Here is a 9675-nt window from a genome sequence, read left to right as displayed (position 1 = left end):
CCGCTGCTCGCCAAGGGTGCCCACCGCATGTTCGACGAAATCTCTCCAAGGGGTAAACTTACCACTTCGGAGAAGAGATGACTGTATCCAAACAATCCAGGTAACCAAACACGTCGTGGGGTTAGCCAGGCTTACCCAGTACAGACAACAAACAACGAGGGGTTAGCTTGGCGGGAACATGCTAAGGCTATCCACGCTAGGATTCTAGCCAGGCTAAAGTTGGCCAAGAAACTAAACACAAAGCTAAAGCACCCTAGAATAAACGTGGACCAGGACCTGAACAAAGCAGTACCAATTATATTCCTTGTCTCAATTAGAGTAACAGACAAGAATAAAACATAAACTCTAAACTAGTATAAATATTTCGAGTGAAATAATTAATGAGGTTCTTGGAAAAGCACAGCATGCCTAAATGAACAAATTGTCAAGCAACAAAAGAAACTAGACACTACAACGTACACCAATGTGTGAAATGCCAATACTTCGGTATCTATCAATGTAACAGCATATAAGAACTTCAATTCTTTTAAAAAAAAACTTCAGACTTTCAAGAATCCCTCCACCCCTCAGGGAGATGCCACCGTTTGTGCCAGTAAATGGACACCCGGGACCAGAGAGGGAACATGCGACCTTTTCGCTTGGTCGTAAACGGCTTGTCAGAACAATATTTTTCTCTCACACTAATCCAGCTAGCAGTAATAATCCATGATCGTATACGATCGTATCAGTACCAGCCGATCAGCACCAGCCGAACAGGCTGATGAAGCTAAAGTCTGCAGCTTCATCAGGGACTCCCCCTATCGAGGCAGCCAGACGTACCGCGAATCTCTAAGATTGGATGGGTTCCACAGATCAGCCATGAAGATGAATGAGCCCAGCAGCCCTGGAACTGTCAAGACAAATGTGCTCTGGGAGAAGAATGCTGTTGATCTGAAGACCTCATTCCCTCTCACACAAGGGTTCCCCAGTGTCTCCCAAGGTCCATCACTGATGTTGCCATGTGAGCCAGCACAATGTTTGGAGCCCAGCTTGTGCAGCCAGAGGTTACCATAAAGGTGCCTTCATGCTTGAAGAGCGCAGGAGCTTCTTGATGCTGTGCGATGAGAAACCTTGGCATCACATCAGTGACATCAAGGTAGTCATCAGTTAGCGGGCCAATGTGGAGCTCGCTGTTGTCCTCAGAAGAGTATATCAGGTAGGCCTTTCCATATCACCATCCTTGAAGATGGTCATGTCTATACTTTCGCAGTCATGTGGACGCTTGCTGTAGAGATAAGTGAATGGGCCTGTCGGAGAATCACTGACGGCCACACCAGCTGAAGCTTTGGTGTAGTTAGCATCATCTATGTGCATCCACATCACATATTTGCCAGTCCGATCATTGTATTTGTATATCACCTTGGGCCTCTCCAGGACATTGGATCTGTGAAGACCATGTGTTACATTCTTCTCCTCACCACGGAGGACAAGCCCTTTATTTTTCCACGTCCACAGGTCCTTCGAAGAATAGCAACTTAGTCCAATGATGTAAAACCTGGAAAATGATTGTCAAAGTTAGTAGTTAGATATGACAAAGACACTAAATAATCCACCAAATAGGAAGGTGGACAAAACAAACATCACTTTTAAGTACCGAAGCAAAGTAGCACCTACTAAGTTCTGCTGCTGAAACATCAGTTCAGTTTGTCAGCACATATGTACTAATTATGTGTGTGTTTGGAAAATTTAGTAAACTATGCTGGTTCCACAGTTTGCCCAATGCTGGTATTCTTTATATCAGAATAATCAGGTTGAAGTCTAGCCAGAGAATCCTTAACTAGAAATCCCTCCAATTCATAACCACTGAAGAGTTCTTTGCTGTCCACAAGAGTCCATTTTTATAAAAATAGAAAGAAATCACTTTCTGGTTGTTGGCACCACCATAATGCAGTTACACTATCAGTCACTTTCGATTTAATCAATCAAAGAACTGCAATCACACATCACAATGCACCTTCCAATACACCACCACTGGTGTGAATGTCTACTGGGTATGAAAGAATTGAGATCACTGGCACAATGCACTCCCCAGATATACCACCCTTAGCCTTGTTTGGATGCATGTGTATCCACCTTAATCCACATGTATTGGAGTGGATTGAAATGGATACATGCGCATCCAAACAAGGCCTTAGTGTGCATGTTATTAGGGTGTATGCGCGTGTGCTTATCTGCCTTAGTGCCTTTGCCTTGTATCTGAAATGGCCAAAGTTCTTCTCTAATCATTGTTTAACGTTCTGCCTTTGCGAAAAAAAACTATAGGCCGGTACTGTATGACAAAAGCCTGTAAGTGGATTCTTGATTTGGTATTTTGTGAACTCAAACCCACATCTACTGATATATCTCATTGTTCCAATTTGGCACACTTTGATTCTAACACCACTAGAGCATAAAAAATGCTAGTTTGTACGCAAAGAAAATGTTGGAGCTCAAACCAATTTCATATGAATAATATACAGTCAAAAATTGTTACTAGCTTTTCATCTCTACATACCAAGTAACCCGCCTTAAAACAGGCCAGTCAATTTCTTACCATACCAATACACCATAACTTCCAACATGGCTCCTAGCGATTTAGCCTCACCAACAGAATCTAAAAGGTCACGAAAATTAGATGTATGCATTAGCACAGACAGTTACAAATGCACTGAAATATTCGGTCATATTTAGAGAAATTAAACTTTCTTCTACATACTATTTTTTAGGTGTTCTACATATTAGTTTTTTAGGTGCTGTACATATTAGTTTTCTTAGGAGTTCCACATACTAGTTTCTAGCTATCTCTGAGTTAGTTTATCTCTGAGTTAGTTTATCCAAGAGAAAGAAACAAATAGTCTCTCCAATGATATGATTACTAAATCTTTGAGCAGGCATTAGTTTGGGATAATGATGCAACAAATTGAAATTCCTACACGAAAGTTCTGAAATGGGGTAAGTTGATCCTTTCCCATCATTCTTCTCCAAACTTCTAGCACACTATTGTGTCTACTTGATCCTGCTCTGGTCATGTGCAGTGCATGCTAAATCAATTTGATTTCTACATGCCCTATCTGCCAGAGAAGGGCAGGCCTGGTGCAGTGGTGAGAGCTGTCTCACTGAGTCACCAGGTTATGGGTTCGAAGCAGCATCTCTACAGATTTTGCGGGGGAAAGGCTTGTCTCGGTTTATCCCTTCCCCAGACCCCACTCATGTGGGAGCCTCCAGCACTGGGTCTGCCCTTTTTTATGCCCTATCTGCCAGAAGTCTAAAAATAAAGTGTTAAGCTCTCTTACAGAGTATTCAATCTGATATTGTGTATATAGTATTCATGCCCCAAAATATAAACCTGACACCATCACATTCGTCTATGTTACTAGCTAGTGCCTTTTGAGTTTGACATAGGTCATTCACATTAGATGAAACAATTGAGTTGAGTGCTTCTACAGCAACATATCATAAGTCCCAGACCACGAATGGGTGTTGAATATTGATAGCATCGGAAAGTACAACTCACCTTGTCTGCTCCCTTGCTGTGAGCGTTGTAATGCCATCCTTATTCTCCCCATACCAGAAATAGGTATTGGTCCTCTTATCATACAGGACACCTCCTCCATGAGCTTGAAATGGTTTTCCATCAGTGTCCAAGCAAATTCTGCCTGGGTAGTAGAAGTACATGCTGCCATTTCCACCATTGATTGGATGTACAGCCGTATTCAGTTCTGGGAAGAACATATCATGCACTGCACATCAAGAACTCATCCACTATTGTAGGCGGCTTCTTGTCTCCCTTGCGGCGCACAGCCCGGGGATTCCTCCGGCTCCGGGGAGGAGCTAGCCGGAACTTCTCCTCCACCACTTCCAGCTCCCTCATAATCGATCGGCGGATCTCGTGTGTACTCATATTCTCATCCTCCTCCTTATGAATGATGAGAAGATGGAAATTCACAACGACGACCAATGCTGCTAAGCTCAATAGTACCAGAGTTAGGGACCGGTGTCTTGCCGGGTAGCAGTGGAAACCCAACGCCTTTGGGTGCCTGCTCCTCATACCCACGGTGCCCCTTATCTACTCCAATTGATACGTGCCTGCAGCAAAAAATGGAGTTGAGCTCAAAAACTGCAAAATTTGGACAGGGAAGAAACAACGGTTGGAATTTCTAGAAAAAGAGGCTGATTAGCGTGCCAAATCAAGAAAGATGAAATTGCAGCAGAATGAATTGGAACATGGAATTTCCCCGGAAAAGAAATGGATTTGTTACCAACATTTAACTGACCCAAATTTGATTCCTCAATTAGCGTCGTCTACACTCAAATCAGGGAACTACTAAAGGAAACCAGCCAGCAAACTTAACAGCTTATCATGGCCTAACTACCCGCTCCGTGGCCGCCACTACAAATGGAGCAACCGAAATGAAGAACTGTATCAAGAATCCGGTAACACAGCTCATGCTCAGCCATAGCTATTTTGTGTTCCAGGGGACTCGAATCTTACTAGTAGAAATCCAATATTCCAAATTAAAATTGTTGCTACTGTTATTCTTACATTTAAAATATTCCAAGGGCCGGATAATATACCTAGTCAGTTTATGACCAACTGATGAAGTTATGGCAAAACCATGGACAATGTCACATACCACAGCAGCAAAAACCAATCATATCCTATCCAGCTGCATGTGTTTGCCTCTTTTGCCTTTTGATAAGGCCTTCCATCAAAGTGATATAGGTTGAACTGTCAACAGACATGCCCCTTTGCATCATCTCATCCAAAACAGCCTTGGCTTCTTTCAGTTGCCCACCAATGCAGAGTTCATTTACAGATTTATTATAGCTCTCCTGATCACCACCAGATTTAACCTCTGGGTCCTTCCCTGTCTCCACTTCCTCCACAGAAGATTTCATGGAAGGATAAGAAAATCTTTCAGATAATTTTCCGCTCTCCTCCAATTTATGCAACATTATGTGCTTCCTCTGGTCGCCCTGCCTCAGATAGTGCAGACAACACAACATTGTATGTAAATGCATCAGGCTGCAAGCCTCTGACCTCCATGTCAGCAAAGAAACACAAAGCTGTATCAACATCGCCATGTTTGCACAAAGCTTGAATTAAGGTGTTATATGTGATAACATCAACCTTCTTCCCTTTCTCTACCCATGACTCGAAAAGCTTCATCGCTTTCTCAAGCTTGCCATACAGACAAAGCCCATTCATTAAAGTGTTGCAGGTAACAACATCTGGCTTAAAGGAATTCTCCACCATCTTGTTGTGGAACTGGAAAGCTTTCTCCGTCCCCTTCCTTACAGTAGGCATGGATGATGATATTGTATGTGGTTCGTCTGGTACCAACCCATTCTCCATCAGCTCATTCAATTTATCAATTGCCTCTGTCAACTTCCCCATTGTAGAAAGCCCTTTGATCAATGTGTTGTAAGTAGAAATACTTAGCGTTAACTTCCTCTTGACCATTTCATCCCACAGACGCAGAGCAGGCTCTGGATTAGACTCCTTAAAGTAGGCTGCCATCACTGTACCATAACTGACTTCGTTAGGTACAAAACCCCTCTGTGGCGGTGAATGCAAGAGCTCCTCAGCTTCTTCATAACGCTTCTCTTTGCATAGGTTGTACAGCAAAGTGTTTAGGGTGAAAGTGTCCATTGTGAGTCCCCTTCCCCCATCTCATCCATCAACAAGAATGCTTTTGCAACATTGCCGGCTTTGCAGTATGCATCAATTAATGTATTGTATGTAATCACATCTGGTGCCAGCCCCTCCGCTGCCATCATTTTCAGACGCCCTAATGCTTCTTCCAATTGCCCCTCGCAGCAGAGCCCCTTCACAACAATGTTATGTGTGACCAAACTTGCCTTCACCCCTTGTCACGCATTTCCCCGAGCAGATTCAGTGGCATCACAAGAGCGCTGACACTTGAAGCATGCATCAACAGCGTATTGTAGGTAACTACGTCAGGCGATACTATGCCGAGCCGCTCCATCTCATCCTTCAGCTTGAATGCCCTCGTCCACCTTCCCTGCATGGCACAGCCCTGCAGCGAGCACATTGTACCCAATTTTTTACTATTTGTTCTTTTTCTAAAGAAAATTTATGTTTGGCCTTCTGGAAGACTTAAACTCATCTTTTGACCCTGGGGTTGGCACCATGAGTCCTTACGCCGAGGGTAATACGTCTCGGTGCCACAGATCTTGGCGCCGAAGTGCCTGCCGTGCACTGCAGGAAATCCTAAGTGGCGTTGACGTGACCGGTACCAATCGGCGCCAGAATACATGGCGCCGAGCTCGGCGCCGTAGGATCTTGGCGCTGAGTTCGAGCCATGTATTCTGGCGCGTTGATGGCGCGCGCGACGAGGCGGACAAGGCTGACGAGGACGGCCGCAGCGACGTGGGTGGAGCAGGGTGACGTGCGTGATAAATGCTTGCGTAGCTAGCTTGCTCTGTCAGATTTTTATTACACAAGACAATATCCAACAAAGATCCACAACCCGTTAACAAATACAGCTGAGTTGATGCGCTGCCGCTGCTCACTGTGCTGCTCACTGCTTTTGCTGCTGCTGCTCCCTGCGCTGTGCTCACTAGCAAATACAGTGGATGCATATCTACGGAGTTAGCATCAGAAACTAGATATGCTGCTGCTGCAAGGTCTATGCTAGTTTCTAATTGATCACTGTAAGGAATAGATGCTAAACCACTTTGAAATCCTCTTGTTCTGTCCGGGTTCTGATGCAAATTTTCAATGAATCTTGGTAGAATCATCAAGTGTAAAATACCACCTTTTTAGTGTTTTGGCTGTATTAAAAAGATCATGTTGAATGTTTGAAGTGTGATGAAAAATTCTGGCTTGCAAAATCTTCCGTGCGATGTTGTAAAAGCATATGAGAGAATTCTTTATTTGACACCGAAACAAATCACTCTTCGTATTTGGCACTGGAAATTTTGAACTTCCTTATCTAGCATCAACTTGAAAATTCCTTCCATATATGGCACTTCTATCCATTTGATGTAGTAACGGTGTCAAGTGCCACCTAAAATGACATATATGTCCTTCTATGTACCAGCAACATTGTAGTGCCAGATAGGAAAAAGAATAAATAGACATAATGTCAAATAAGGAAAGCATAAATATGACAAATATACTTGATGCACAAGCTTCACAAATCTGACCACAGTGTCAGCATATCTACGTAGAGAATCACATTACAGTTCACATGTCCAGGTTTCATACATATGCATACATTATCAGGTTCATAGAGATAAACACATGAAGGTTCATACATAGAGGGTCTAAGTTCACATTACAGTTCATAGAGCATATGCCTTACACATTGCCAAGCACATCTACATAGAGAATCACAAGCTCAACATTCTCTTGCTTCTTGTGCTATTTGTAGGACTAGCAAGCTTAGCTGTTTTGTTTCTGGTGCCCATTGCAGGGCTGTTAATTTTTTTCAGGTTTGAAGCAGCTGTTTCTTGGTCCTTTTAGCCTTCTCCTTTGTTGAAGATTGAAACTCGGTGGAATTGGCTCGAGATGATTGGAGCCGCTTCTTGACCTGCACATGTACATTCAAACTAGGATGACATCCTTGCTCTTCGTTGACTACAGAATAATATTCAGAAATACGAGACAAGATTGGCAAATTCATACTACAGAGCAAGACATCAAACTGGCACAGTAGGTGACAGTCAGTTACTTGGTTAACAGCTGATTCCAGCATGTGTAGCACCAACCCAACTTGGCAAGCATAGAGACTACAGCAGAGAATTGTAACTGGCATTTGCTACAGCCTCTGATGGCATATATACTAGTAAAACTTTGGCTGTACTATTCTCAAGTTGATTTTACATATATACAAGCTGAAAGTATCTAGGCCCCTAGTTGGGTTTCGGTGATTAATAATAATACAAGATTACTATGACTAACGTGTGTTTTATAGATGCAATTAAGTTAGGTCATGGTAATGGAGATCAATCGGGCAATCAAAATTGTCATGCCCCTACGATGGAAATCGTTTTGGTTTTCAAAGGATGGACGACAAGGTTAAGGATGACTAGTTCTAAGTGTCGATTGGAGTTGGAGAGATACTTAGAGTAGTTTAGGACTTTGTTTTTCCTTTGGCCGTACTATTAAGGGGGGTATGGACGGGTAGCTTGACCTAGTTAAGTCTAGTGAGTTAGGTGTGGTGCACACTGTTTAAAACTAGCTCTAGGTAGCTCCTATAAATGCCTAAGATCCTTTGGAGCAAACTTTATTCACATATGATCGAGAGTTGGAAGTGAATGGAGGGTCAAATGCTGACCGAACGCTGGCCCCGGTGCGACCGGACGCTGGCCGCAGTGTCCGGTCAGTTCATTTGATCAGTTGTCTGCGTTCGGTGCCGACCGGACGCTGGAGAGGTCAAGTGAACGGACACTGAAAGGCAGCGTCCGGTCGACTCCAGTAAGGTTCTAGAGAAGGGAATCTGCGACCGGACGCGTCCGGTCAGTACTGACCGGATCCTGAGGGTTCAGCGTCCGGTCGAGTCCAGTAAGGGTTTCATGCGATCGAACGCGTCCGGTCAGTGCTGACCGGACCTTGCCAGCGTTCGGTCAATATATTTTTACTGGTTCGCGGGTTGAACTGACCGGAGCGTCCGGTCAACACGACGGAGCATCCGGTCACCCCGTAGAAGCTCATAACATTTCGTTTTTCAGGCTGCCTTATAAATAGAAGCTCCACTCATGTGTGGAGTTACTTTTGCTCATTCCAACAGCTGAGAAACACGTTTATGAGTGCCAAGAAGAGCAAGGTCCTAGTGAGGTGTTTGTGATTTGAGAATCCAAGAGTGAAACCTCATTAGTGAATCAAGGGTAGACAAGTGTGCATCCATCTTCTCATTAGGCTTCGCGTGGTCAAGTAAGAGTTCATGCTTGTTACTCTTGGTGATCGCCATCACCTAGACGACTTGGTGGTGATTGGGAGCTTGGTGTTCACCCGGCAGAGCTTGTGGGTGACCCAACTCAAGTTGTGAGTGGCTTTGGGTGATTCGCCGCGACGGAGTGTCGAAGAATCAACCCAGAGAGCACTTGATCCTTGCGCATCAAGGGGGAGCTACACCCTTGCGCGGGTGCTCCAACGAGGACTAGTGGGGAGTGGCGACTCTCCGATACCTCGGCAAAACATCGCCGCGTTCCTCTCTCCATTTACTTTGAGCATTTACTTTAAGTATTTACTTTGAGCAATTCAATACTTGTCTTTACATTCATAGAATTGCCATGCTAGAGTAAGTTTGGAACATAGGTTGCAAGTCTTTGTGCGTTAATTTGATAGAAACACTTTTCTAGGCACAAGGGGTTAATTGGGCTATCCGTAGGATTTGATTATTGCAAGAAAATTTAGAATTAGCCCAATTCACCCCCCTCTTGGGCATCTTGATCCTTTCAATTGGTATCAGAGCCTCGTGCTCACGTTTTTAAGCTTAACCGCTTAGAGCAAGATGTCTCACGGGGATGGACCTCCTCCTATCTTCGAGGGGGATGATTTTCCATATTGGAAAATTCGCATGGAGGCATACCTAGAAGCTCTAGATGTTGGAATTCTTAGAGCCGCCTCTCAAGGGTTCCCAACACCTAAGAATCCGCACAACTTCAAGGCGATGAAGTGAACTATGA

General features: G+C 44.0%; 2 pseudogenes; both read right to left on the bottom strand.

Annotated features, from left to right (window-relative positions):
- Positions 1-797: 797 nt before the first annotated feature.
- On the bottom strand, positions 798-4466 carry LOC136534961 (uncharacterized; annotated as a pseudogene).
- Positions 4467-4523: 57 nt separating this feature from the next.
- LOC136534960 (pentatricopeptide repeat-containing protein At2g16880-like) lies at positions 4524-6084 on the bottom strand (annotated as a pseudogene).
- Positions 6085-9675: the final 3591 nt, after the last annotated feature.

The sequence above is a fragment of the Miscanthus floridulus genome, unplaced genomic scaffold (genome assembly GCF_019320115.1).
Source record: "Miscanthus floridulus cultivar M001 unplaced genomic scaffold, ASM1932011v1 os_2429, whole genome shotgun sequence".
NCBI lineage: Eukaryota > Viridiplantae > Streptophyta > Magnoliopsida > Poales > Poaceae > Miscanthus > Miscanthus floridulus.
The sequence above is the reverse complement of the archived record's forward strand: the minus strand, read 5'-3'. Positions and strand labels throughout refer to the sequence as shown.